General features: G+C 41.5%; 1 protein-coding gene across 1 annotated transcript in view; it reads left to right on the forward strand.

Annotated features, from left to right (window-relative positions):
• Hs3st4 (heparan sulfate-glucosamine 3-sulfotransferase 4) overlaps positions 1-13191 on the forward strand; it is a 420165-nt gene that overhangs the window by 323858 nt on the left and 83116 nt on the right. The window lies entirely within an intron of this gene.

A 13191-nucleotide genomic window follows, 5' to 3' on the forward strand; every position in this document is an offset into this window, starting at 1 on the left:
GAGGGCTCCTAGCATGGCTGTTGAAATTGCCTTTCTCTGAAGTTCAAGGTGCTGGATGCTGGTGCTGTTGTTCTGGGCAATCCTGTATGGGAACCCCAGATGCAACAATTAAGAGGGTTCATGCTCAAACTATGACTCAGAGGTCACATCGATGGCAATGACAGCTGTGAGCTGCTAGAAATGGGTCTCTGCTGGGCCTGGGGTTACAGGCCTGCAAGTGCCTTGTAACCATAGCTACTCCTCAGGGTTAGCTAGGAGAATAATACATTCAAGGCCTTCCTAGGAAACTTAGCAAAATAAAATCTAAGCAAAATAAATACTTCTTGTCTTCTACACACAGTCCACTCTACTGACATGCTTCCCCTGTCTAATATATACATGCCATTTACATGAGTGAGTCCTCTACCATAATGGTGCCAAACACACTGGAGATACTAAACAGTATATATTCACGGGAATCTTTGTGTAATACAGAGACCCAGAGAACCGTGGAGCTTTGGGGGTGCTCATAAATTCACGCGTCAGACATGGGGTTCCTTCTCTGGGAAGATGACTTTGAAACACTTCTGACCCAAGTCTTACTGGAATTGTGTATCTGACTTTGTCAGTTTTTGCTGGCTGACTCCTCACCCTGTAAGTAGAGGGGAAGCACTCAAAACTGGGATGAACATCTTTATAATCCCCCTCATCTAAGTCAAGAGCCAGCAACAGTGAAGGTCCAGGTAGTAAATGAAACCAGAGGGCACTGACTTTCCTGCTGTAGCATGAAGACTGTCCTTGGTCATGGGAATAGAGGATGGTGGCTGTTCTGCAGGTTGTATACAGACAAGTAGGTAGTAACGCAGATCTCTGCTATGACATGGATATGTTGCTGGGCTTTAAGTCAGTAAGAAGATCCATTTATTTGATAACTACTTTCTATTCCAATAAAATCCTTTTTAAGTAATCAATCACATCAATGTGCAGTCCATTTGATGCTTTTACTCCTTTTTTGTATGTACCTGATGGTTCTTCCCCTGTATTTCTCTATGTATTTCAAATATGGCTTTCCTGGGTTAGAGAGATGGTTTCATTGTGAAGGCTCCTCTTCCAGAGGACCAGGGTCCAGCTCCCAGCACCCACATGGCAGGGTCCAGCTCCCAGCACCCACATGGCAGGGTCCAGCTCCCAGTACCCACATGGCAGGGTCCAGCTCCCAGCACCCACATGGCAGCTCACAACCATCTGCATCTCCAGCTCCTGAGTATACCATGCTCCCCCCCCTTTTAATCTCTGGGGACACCAGACATGCTTGTGGTACAGAGATATACTCAGAGGCAAAAACACTGATACCCAATTGTTTTTCTCATAAATTATGTAATATTGATATACCATTTGCCACTTCTTCATAAAATTTAATTATATCCATAGGCCAGACTTACAGTGACACCATTCCACACAAAGACACACACTCAAACATAAATGTACATGTTCACACACAAACATGCACTCAAGCATTGGATATAGTGTCTAACATGGGGAATGATGTGAAAATGGATAGAAAGACAAATGAGATTTTATTACCTGCCTTGCAAACCAATGTGCATAAGGGAACCATGCCACCTAGTTCTTATCTCTGACTTTCTGATAGATGTGTCATCATGGAATCAAATGAGCTTGAAGTTTACAGCCAGACTTTTGATACATTTGTATCCTGGCTTTGCTACTTAGAAGACTGTGTGACCTAAAGACGGAGTTTTGCTATTCTCATCTGAAAATGTTTCTCTCCTGTCAATCCTTTGTTCCATAGGTTATATTTATAGGGCCTGCAGCTCAGGACATTCAGAGATACAGTAGGGTCTCCATGAGTCTCTATGTGTTATAACTAGCCATTAGTTGATGTCATAGCATGTCCTACTTGCATAGCCTATCTTCCTTTTAGAACCATGAACAAAAGTCCCAGGTAGGAAGGGTAACTTATAATAGCTTTATTTTAGTTGTGTTTCTCTATGTAAAACAAGTCTTGAATTATATACACTTTGTGCTAGGCAAAGCACTTTGAACAACTGATCATTAGCAATGCTTTGTGTAGTCTCATCTTCACCCAGGGTGACGAAGCACAATTCACTGGAAGCTGAGCCTTAGGTGCAGAGCCTCCATGCTTGATAAATGAATCAAAGGCCATTCAATCAAGTGACCTGCTCAGAGTTGCTAAGCCAGCTGGGGGCTTGACTGAGCAGCATGCCCTAGCTTTATTCTTTGATCCTCTGTGTCTACCCTTGCTGTACAGAAGCTAATCTTTTTATAGCCTGACAGAGAAGAAAAATTAGATTCCCAAGATCTTTTTCATGCAAAAGTAGTTGTGCTACTTTTAAGGTGAAAGGTCAAGTTTTTCCAATGGGAAGTACTCTGACACCATCTAACAGCACAGTCTATCCTGCTGGTAAGCTGAACTGATGGGCAGGTCTCTCCAATCTAGTTCTCTTAACATGTCATTCTCATAAAGAATACCACACTGGTCATCAAAACTGCTTCCCGAAACATGATGCTTTTCTTTGAAAAGACACTGTACAACATGATTCATATCTATAAGCTGCAATCACAGTAAGAACCCCCCCCCCCAAACTCCAGCTACATTATCTGCTTGTCTATGAGCTATGTTCCCAGCTTAGCTGGAAGTCTTCAAGTGTGGGAACCCCGTGATTGGCTTGTGATTTGCCATCAATCCCTTACTAGCCAGCAGTGAGGCATGACGGGTGATAAGTTCAACTTTTTCTGTGAGGAGTTAAAGGCTAGTATTGGCTTTTCTCTTACAACAGGTTATTGACTGTGGTCACAGTTTAGATGCTAACTAGGACTTTTCTTTTCCAAGGAACAGAAGACTTGGGAACATCCTTGATTTCTCTTTACAGTGAATGATAACTTAGTCCAGTTCTTTGATTCCAAAAGCTAATGTACTAGAGTTTAGTCACGCCAGGCTATGTGTGACTAAAAGAAAGCACTAATTCCATCAGCTTCCACCCTGAGAGTGTTCTGTTACTGTGCTGTAGGCAAACGTTTAGAAGGCAGGGGAGCTCCAAGAGTGGCACAAGAATGGGCTCAGAGGTGTCACCAATATTCTGATTGTGCCTGACTCTCTCTCTTTTGCTATGGTGATATGTCAGCTTTCCACCAAGGCTCCTTTGACTTGATGATCATGGACTAGATGCATTGATATTAGCCAGAGCTATTCAGACCCAATGTTGTCTGATCAGTCTCATAAAAATACAAGAAACAAAACATGGGCTCATTTTCTAGTGCTTTTTGGTCAGCAATGCCAGGGAGCCATCCTTGGGAGCCACCATGCCAGTCTCTGTTCCTGTCAGTTCTTTGGAATTGAGTTTCATACCCTTCCCTCTGTAAACCCATGGTATGAGCAACAGATTCTTTCTGATTGCTTCCTAATAGGCTTTTTTCTCACAAGTGACTAGGCTGTGTCAAATTGGCAGCTGTTGGACACAAAGAGACATTTTAATAATAAATATGGAACATCTTCCATGTGCCTGCATCTATGGGTTAAACATATGAAGAACGCCAAGTGATATGTAGCAGATCTGTGAATCCGTGATCCTTGTAATAAGTTGGTGTTTTCCCTCTTTGTTCATAATATTCCCTCATGTGCATGTCCATGGTGTGTGTGTGTGTGTGTGTGTGTGTGTGTGTGTGTGTGTGTGTATGTTACTCAGCCTTCATCTTCATTTGTTTTCTTGTTTTCTACTGATGTGATAAAGGCCATAACCAAAGCAACTTGGGGAAGAAAGGGTTTCTTTCATTCTATGCATGCTTTACAGTCCATCACTTAATGAAGTCAGGGCAAAAACTCAAGCCTGAATCAAAGGCCAGGCAGGGATGTGGCTTATTGGTTTGTTCTCTGTAATTCATTTAGCCTGCTTTCTTATAAACCCCAGAACTGCCACAGTGAGTTGGGCCCTCCTACATTAGGCATTAATGAAGAAAATGATCTATAGTTCTACACACAGGCCAAATCCTAGGGAGGCATTGTCTTAGTTCCCTCTTCTTAGATGACCCTTGCTTGTGTCACATTGATAAGAAACAACGACAACAACAACAACTTGCCAGCACAGTCGCACTATAAGGCACTTGGAATTAAAACTTAGAAGTACAATGTGTTTTATTTTTTACAAAACAAAACAAAACAAAACAAAACAAAAACCCCCAGGGCTAAGCATTACTAATTCACAAAATCTCATTCATAAGAAATCCCTATGACTATATTTGGCCAGAAGTAATAAAAGATCCAAATTCTACTGTTTGTCCTGATTTGAAAGTTAAAGACGTAGAAGCCTCCAAGATCTTTAATACTTGCTCAAGTCCACACTTGGTAGCTAGTCTAAATTCAGTAATGTAGAATCCACTTGAGTACTTTTCAAAACCTAGGATGTGGTTGTATTATCTCCAATCACCCACGAAAGAAACACCTTGAAGAATGAAAGGTTTTCTTGATCTTTAGTAAAGACTTAACAGTAAAGATCCTGCTTGAGGTGGGGGTTGCATTAAAAAAAACTGGTAACCACACACAGGGCCTTCTTCCCTTGAAAGAACAAGTCTGTCCTCAAAACTACAGACTTCTTAATCTGTTCTTTGTGTGCAGCACAATGCCTAACACCTACATCAATCCAGGGACGTGGATGACTTCATTAAGAAGTCTGAGATGCTCACCATCTCCTTGTGACATCTTTAGTTTTTTTTAGAGATAGTCATAACATATTGGTTTCATTTCTGGGCAAAATCTTAATTGATCAGCACCATATTTGATAATCCAAGCACAAACCTCACCAAGATCTACAGGGCACTGAGCAGGAGTCAGGAGCAAGCCCAGCAGCCCAGCAAGAACCTGGATTTTAGCCTCAGAATAGGTAGGTTTGGGTTCTATGATTCCACTCAACAGCTAACAGTCATTTTATGATTATTCTCATCCTGAGAGTTACTCACTGATTCTGAGAATGAGAGTGAGACATCCTTCACCCTATCTCTATGGTTTTTGAAACTTGAAATTGGCCATGACGACTCATTTCCCAGAATAGTCAGGAGGAGAAAATAAGGTCTGGGATGTGACATTGTCATAATGCAAGAGGGTGGGACTCATCTCATGAGTACATGATCTGTACAGTTGTCCAGGACACCAAGATCTTATACCCTTCTGTGAGTTCACAAATCTATGTGTGCAAATGCACCCATGTAGATGTGTGGTGACCAGAGGGCAATGAGAATAACTTCCTCCTTATTTCCTGAGACAGGGCATCTTACTGAACCTGTGTACCTCAGGAAGTCTCCTGCCTCCGCCCACCCAGCCTTGGTGTTGCAAGGGTGACTGCAGCACCTGGCTTTTATATGTGTGCTGGGGACCAAATTATAAGGTTTCAAGCTGTCACAGCAGACACCCTACTGACTGGTCTATCTCCCTAGTTCCTCTTTAAGATTTTAAACAGAATCCCAACATTTTCATTTTACATCGCAGTTGAAAGAATATAGACACATCCTATCACAGAGCTTCTGAGCTGTTCCTGGAGAGAGAACAGGGTGCTACTCAAAGGAATTGACCAGAGAGAGACTGCTTCCTGATCAGGAGAATAACATTTTTATATCTAGTGTCAAACTAATTAAGAGGCCATCTAGTTTGTTTCATGGAAAGCCAGTGTGTTGGCTAATCATATTTCAACTTGACACATAAACTAGAGTTTTCTCAAAGGAGGAAACCTTAATTGAGGAATGTTTCCATAAGATCCAGCTGTAAGGGAGGAGGGCCCAGCCTATTGTGGGTGGTGCCATCCCTGAGATGGTTGTTCCTGGGTTCTATAAGAAAGCTGGCTGAATAAGCAGCGCCCCACCCACGGTCATTTCATCAGCTCCTGCCTCCAGGTTCCTGCCATGTTTGACTTTTTATCCTAACTTCAGTTAGTGATGAACAGCAATGTGTAAGCTGAATAAACCCTTTCCTCGCAACTTGCTTTTTGGTCATGTTTTATTGCAGCAGTAGAAACGCTAAGATCCAGGGTGTGTTCTTTCTTTCTTACCCACACCTCTGCATATATTGTCCTCTTGGCCAAGGATGATACCTGTTCACTCTCCAGCCATGAAAACCAAATTCTATGACTTTTGCATCTTTTTGTACTGAGACATGTGAGCAGGTGGCAGAACAGCATGACCCCAGTGACACTAGATGTCCAGGCTTCCAACTGTAATGTGCGGTGGGTTTTGTCTCATCTTTATGCAATTAGTGGGTCTAAGGCTGGGACAACAGCCAAACATGTCCCAGCTCTGCCCTGATACTTTGAGAAAGTTCAATACTCCCTGAGTCTTTTACAGTGCCTGTATCCTCAGATTGATGATAGTAAATACATGCATACATACATATATACATACAGAAATAGATAAACAAACAAACAAATAAACACAAACAGGGCAGCTGAAGCCATTCCTTACATAGTAGGCACCTGAATATGTAAACTGAAGTCATGTTCTTTTCTTGCTTTTTTCACCCTCTTAAGTAGATTGAACTAAAGTTCTTCAGAGCCGGTTAGAGCAGGTTATAGCAGCCACCCCCTGGAACTCACTGGCTATGCAGATCTAGCTATCAGTTTCATGTTCATTAGAGTTTCACTTACTAAATCATAAGAATTCTGCTAGTGAGATGGGCTGGGAGAGGTATGTTTCAGGAGAACGTGGGCTGTGGTCCTAAATCCTGGGCTTGAATTTTACATTTTTCTACCTCAGAGCTGTGTGAGATCCCAAGTTATGAGCATTCCAAAACCTTTCTTCTCCGTTGTAATAACAGGGACAATGGAATGCATTCAAAAGGACACATCCACTATTAAAAAACACAAGTTCTATAAGAGCAGAGGTATTTTCTTCCTTTTTGATCCCTGCATCCCTCAGAATGCTAGCCCAGAGGGGATGCGGAAACATCCGTGAAAGGTTGCACAGGTTTGAGCATTCAGCACTAATGAGTCAAGTGTGTAGTGTGGACACAGGCGCCCACACAGCAAAGACTGGTTCAAGAGGTGGCTGTGGATATTACTGTGCTAGTTGTGGATCCAGCCAAGGACTCTGCTCTAACCAGGATGCCTTCTCAGGTATAGCAGTGGAATTATGAAGAGGCTCTTATACAACAAAGATGAACAGGAGATGAAGTGGGAAGACCAGCCATGGATTACCCCAGAGGAAGGAGGAGTCTACATACACATCACTCAGCAGCTCTGGCTGTACAGTACTAGAAACACTGAAAAGAAAAGTCTTTCTTTTAATTGAAATCATATGCTTTTTCATACAATATATTCTGCTCATAGTTTCCCCCATCTCTCATCTCCTCTTCACAATCCTGTCCACCCAACCCCATGCCTTCTTTTTCTTAAAAACATAAAACCAGCATAATTTAGAAAAAAGAAATGAAAAATTGCACAAGAAACACATACACGTAGGCACACACACACACACACACACACACACACACACAAAGTCAAAAACCACAACTCTGCCACCAAAGAATAGGCAGAGGGCTATAGAGGAGCCCTGACTCCTTCTGGATTCTGTGTGCATGTGCATCTACACATCTGCACACACACTCATATATTTATTTTGATGAAGCAATGTTAGAGCTTAATCAAGCAGAGAAAATCAAACTGATCTAAATTAAAAGACACAAAGGAAAGAATGATTGCTGAGAAAATGCATCAGTGGATCTTCTAACCTAACTCAGGAAAGCACACAAGCCCACAGAGATGTAGAAACATACACAACCACACACAAAGATGTAGAAACATTCACAAACACATGCAAGTATAAACATACACAAAGACATATAAACATACATAAACACAGAAGGATTTATAAACATACACAAATGTATAAATACACACAGTACATAATAAATGTTTTTTTCAATAAGTAAAGGGCTGGTGAGAGAACACTGCATAGCAAATATTCTCTTACTCCTCATCCCTCAGAGTCGAACTCTGGCTTCTATTTCAGGTTTAGGGCATCTTAAGAAAACAAATTATAAGAAACAATGTACTCACTTCCCCCTGCTTTCTTTTCCCATGTTGAAAAATCCCTTTAAATGATTACATGTTAGGCTGAAGAAATAGCTCAGTGGTTAAGAGCATTTGCTGTTTTGGGAAAGGACCAAGCATGGTTCCCATCACCCATATTCGGTTGCTCACAACCATCTATAACTGTGGCTCTAGGGCCACTGAAGTCACTGGCACACACATGGCATGAACACAAACAGACACACACATAATTAAAATGAAGCTTTAAAGTAGCATATATGATTTGTAATGGGTTACATTATGGCATTTTCCTACATGTATGAATACTAAGCACTTCAGTCATATTCACCTCATTGCTTTCTCTCATCTGCCCTTTTTCCTGCTTCTTCTCTTTTCATCTTAAAAACTATCTAGAGTACCTACATCTGACAGAAAGTATGTGTCGCTCTGGGTCTGGCTTATTTGGCTTAACATGATCTCCAGCTCCGTATATGATTTTCTTCTTAAGGAAGCTGTAAATATTGCACTGTGTATGCATAGCACATTTTCTTTTTCTTAAAAAAAAGATGTATTTATTTAATGTATCTGAGTACAGTGTCGCTCTCTTCAGACACACTAGAAGAGGGCATTGATCCCATTACTGATGGTTGTGAGCCACTATGTGATTGCTGGGAATTGAACTCGGGACCCCCAGAAGAACAATTGATGCTCTTAACTTCTGAGCCATCTCTCCAACCCCCATAGCACATTTTCTTAATCCTTCCTTCTAATGATAGGCATCTAGGATGATTCCATAACTTGGCTGTTGTTTTACTGCTAAGAATTTGGTGTGTAGCTATCTTCATTCCATGCTGACTTTGACTCTTCCTACTGTATACCTACATATACCCAAGAAAGACACATCAAGTATTTCTTAAGTCTCCATTGCTTGGTTCTGACTTCTGTACATGCCTGGGAGAAAGAGAAAGCTAGAGAAGGATGGGCTAGAGTTAGTCTGTGTACATCCTGTCATCAGGATTAAGACTATATGCAAAAGTACAGTAACAAAATGGAATTTAAGGGAAATGTGCACATAGGCACCCAAATGGCATCATCTACATCCACAAAGCAAAGCTGACCATTGTTCCACACACTCACCATCCTTTAGAGAGCCTGGCAACACAACTACCTGCCTCAGCTGTGTACCCATTCCTATGCTGGCCCAAGAACACACTGAGTCAAAATTACAGATGCTACTTATATTTGATGGCATACAGATATGTTAGCTTTCTCTTCTCTTTGCCCAACGTCTGTACTAACCTCACCTTGGGCGCATCAGACATGGCTTCCAGGTTGGTTTCTGTCTTATACCATATACATGTCCATATAATCATGTCCTTCCATTTCTGTCCTGGTGGTTAGGACAGAAATATCCTCCTTAGGGAAGCTCTTCCATGAGGTAGTATAGACTGTAGAGTTTCACTGCATAGAGTATAAGGTGTTGGATTCCAGTTGTTTGCTGTTTCCATATTGAAAGATATTACAAAGCGAATGAAATTAGTCACAGCATTTGCTTACATTTCTTTGATGACCTGTTCAATACATTGATACATTTTTTTCCATGAAAAATATTCGACAAACTGAAAATACACTATTCCAAAACTAGCAGTGGTGAAACTCGGGTTAACTAGGAACAAGACATGGGTGAGAACATCTTTAGAGGGAAGAAACTCAACCCCACAACTGTAAATAGGAGACAGTTGTCAAAGAGGCCGGGAGGTGGCAATTGTTGACTTTTTCTGCGGCTTTATATTCTTCTCCCACTGATGATATGCTCACGTTTGGCTTTGCATGCTGCTTGTAAGGAGTCTGGCCAAGCAATATTTCCAGTGCAGACACATTCTGATGCTCTACAGTCATTCAGATAACCCTTTCCCCATACTTCCTTCCAGACTGAAACAGTTTTTTTAAAGTTCCAATCTGTAAACTTTGTTGTCTATTGGAGTTGCTTCTACTGCTGATGTCACCATTTCTATACCTCTTCTTCCCTCAGTCTCCTTTGTCAATTTCAATAGCAAAGGCAAGTTTCACTTTTAGTCATTTGAATCTACCTGCTTCTCTTGTCTCCCTCCTGGCAATGTCCTTAGTAGGATCTTCAATTTCTTTTATCACATGGTCCCCAGATGGTCTCTTCGCATGTCATCTCTTTCTTATACTGCACCAAAGGGACCTCCTTCCCAATATGCAGCTGAACCCAATATCCTGAAATAATTCTGCCTTTATGGGTACATTTTAAGACCATCCATTTCTATATTCTTGTCCCTATATAAAAGACAAAACCTTGGATCTGGAAATAGTTAGCTCCCAGAGACAGCCTGTAGACTGCGTTGAAGGAAAACCCAGCACAGAGCTGTTATGTACACGGGAGAAATTGACATGCTCTATTATTCTATCATAAGGGCTTCCTCTTATGGGATCCTGGGAGGCTGGGTGGGTACTCGGGGCAAGCTATACCTAAGTAGAGTCAGAGTTTTTTAATAAGTTTATTACAGACCCATTGAATTCATGCTAACTGGAGAGGCAATATAGCCCCAGCTGCTACCGTATACCAACTTGCAAAGCTAACCAAGTGTGGAGAAGACTTCATTTGAAAGGATTTGGCAAGGTTTTACCATCACAAACCTCCACTGGCTTCTCCCTGCTCAGAAACCATCTGGTTTGTAATTCCTTCTCCAGTTGAAATGCAATTTGACCTGGGATTCAGCCTTAGTTTTAAGTCTTGCTTAAACATAAGCTTATTGGCCCATATTCAGTCTCCCGGAGTAGGGTGGGTTATTTCATCTACTTGCCTTGTTGTTTGTTTGCTTGTTTGCTTGCATGCTTGCTTACTTCTCCACTTTTTTGAAGTTCCATTTGTACTTCATACAAGGTTTCATGTATGGACTGCCCTTCCCCTGATGGTCCTTGTGGTTAGTTCTTAACATTTATTTGGCTTTCCACCAGTGAAACCTTCTCATATGACCCTAATGACCCCAGTATGGCAGGGGAAACCCATCTCCATTGACTTTTTTCTTCCTTTCTGTACTGTGCTCCCCAGAAACCTCATCATCACACTGACTCCTTCACTTCATTCATAGATTGTTCATTTAAATCAACTGGGTTGGAGTCACCATGAAGGCAGAGCACTGATGTCAGTACCTGTTCTCTTTGTATCTCTGTCATATTGGTTATAGAACAACAGTGCATAGATGTATGGCTCTAGCACATGAGCACATGTAACTCCAGAATGTGCACCTATTTCTGATCTGCCAAAATTAATAAGGGTCCTGTGTCCAGGGCAGGCCCTCCATACATATTTTTGGAAATTGAAGTATGCATATATTTTATGACTATGAGCCTCTGCTGAAGGCACTGTCTACGTGTGATGGTGTAACCATCTTCTCCAGTAGCTCCTTCTTCAAGGTCTAGCTCAATGCTTCATTAGATCTTTGGCATACCTTTTATCCATCACTCTCTATAATTCTGTACTCTCTTTATTTCTGCCACTACAATTTGCAAAAACTGCCATAAGGATGGTCACCATATTATATTGACTTGGGTATGGTTTCTTTGGAAATGTTCGTGAGAAGTCTGCATACATACACACACACACACACACACACACACACACACACACACACACACATATGAAGCAAGAGATCTTCCCAGAGGTAATCCTGTCTCAGAAGGAGAATAGACGTGCACGCGCGCGCGCGCACACACACACACACACACACACACACACACAGGAAATAACTGTTAAGCTTGGCTGTGAGCATCCACATGTGCTTTAATACATATGTGTTGTTATATTTTCTGATTTTTAAAAACTTCTCTGTAAGTTTCTATGGAAAACTATTTTATACCCACATAGAGTCCTCATTTATAAACAAAACCAAGAAACCTTGAACATTGACTTGCATTGAATTTCAGGGTGACTCAGTTCCCCCTTTACCATGTCATGAGCATTTGAATAGTGCTTGATACCACAAGCATGCCACATGGCTTGTTCTTTTAGCATTCTTACCACCTCTCAACACCTAACTCAGTACATAAACAAGAAGCAGAGGATTTGAAAAGCATATAGATTTTGGAGTTACAGTTCGTCCTCTAAAAGGACATGGAAGTGGATTATTCTGAACTGTTTTGATGCTTACCTACTACAGGGAGAAAATGTGTCATTGGAATTTTATCTTCCATTTCTCTGATTATTACTGACATTGAGCAGACCTGTGTATGTTTATCATAGTTCTAGTCCCCTCCCCTTCAACACATCTGACCATATTTTATTTAGGGAAGCATTTTTCTCTCCTATTGCTGTCAATATATTTTTATGTGCTATTTGTCTCATGGGGCTGTGAGTTCCTTTGAGGAGCTAATCACATCTTATTTATCTTGTGCCCCCTTCCAGAGCACACAGCTGGTGCTTAATAGATGTCTACCCGATTGTGTTACTGGAGCCAAGCACACTATTGCCCATTGTACTTACATCAGTTGTCAATGCTTTCTGTATACTAAGACCCATCGTGGGAAGTGTTCATGCATTATTCCAATCTTCATACTAGCCCTGAGCTCTGTATTGATCTATCTGTCATACAGATAAGCAACTGCTGTATAAATGATAAGGGTTTCCCAAGAAGCTCAGTGTTAGGAGGTAAGATTTTTGAGGAAAGGTTTTTCACCTTGGTCCTAGGCAAGGACAGCAGAGGTGCACATCCTAGATGCATAGTTCAGTCACTTGAGTGGCCTTTCCAAAGATGTCTGTGTCCCAACACTCCCACAGGCCAACTGATTCAGATCCTCTGGGAATGGGAATGGGGAAACTGCATTGACAAAGCAAATCAAGAACCCTAGGGGATCTGGATGCATAGAGGGGAGCACACATTTTGTCAAAGTTGAGAGTAACATTTTAGATTCTGCAGCCCATGTAAACTCTTATTGAAATTGGTTTGTCCCTTCCAAAAATCAAAGCATTAAAGTAACAATAGGATGGACATTTTATCTGACTGTGGTGTTTAAAGGAGGGACATTGGAAGGTTTAGCATGCTTCTTATCTCTTGTCGTTTGATGCCCAGAGCCATCTTGGGATTCTGGAAGCAAGGAGGCCATCAGCAGAGGGAGTCCTTAATCTTAAACTAGAACCGTG

This window comes from Mus pahari, chromosome 1, assembly GCF_900095145.1.
Source record: "Mus pahari chromosome 1, PAHARI_EIJ_v1.1, whole genome shotgun sequence".
Classification (NCBI taxonomy): domain Eukaryota; kingdom Metazoa; phylum Chordata; class Mammalia; order Rodentia; family Muridae; genus Mus; species Mus pahari.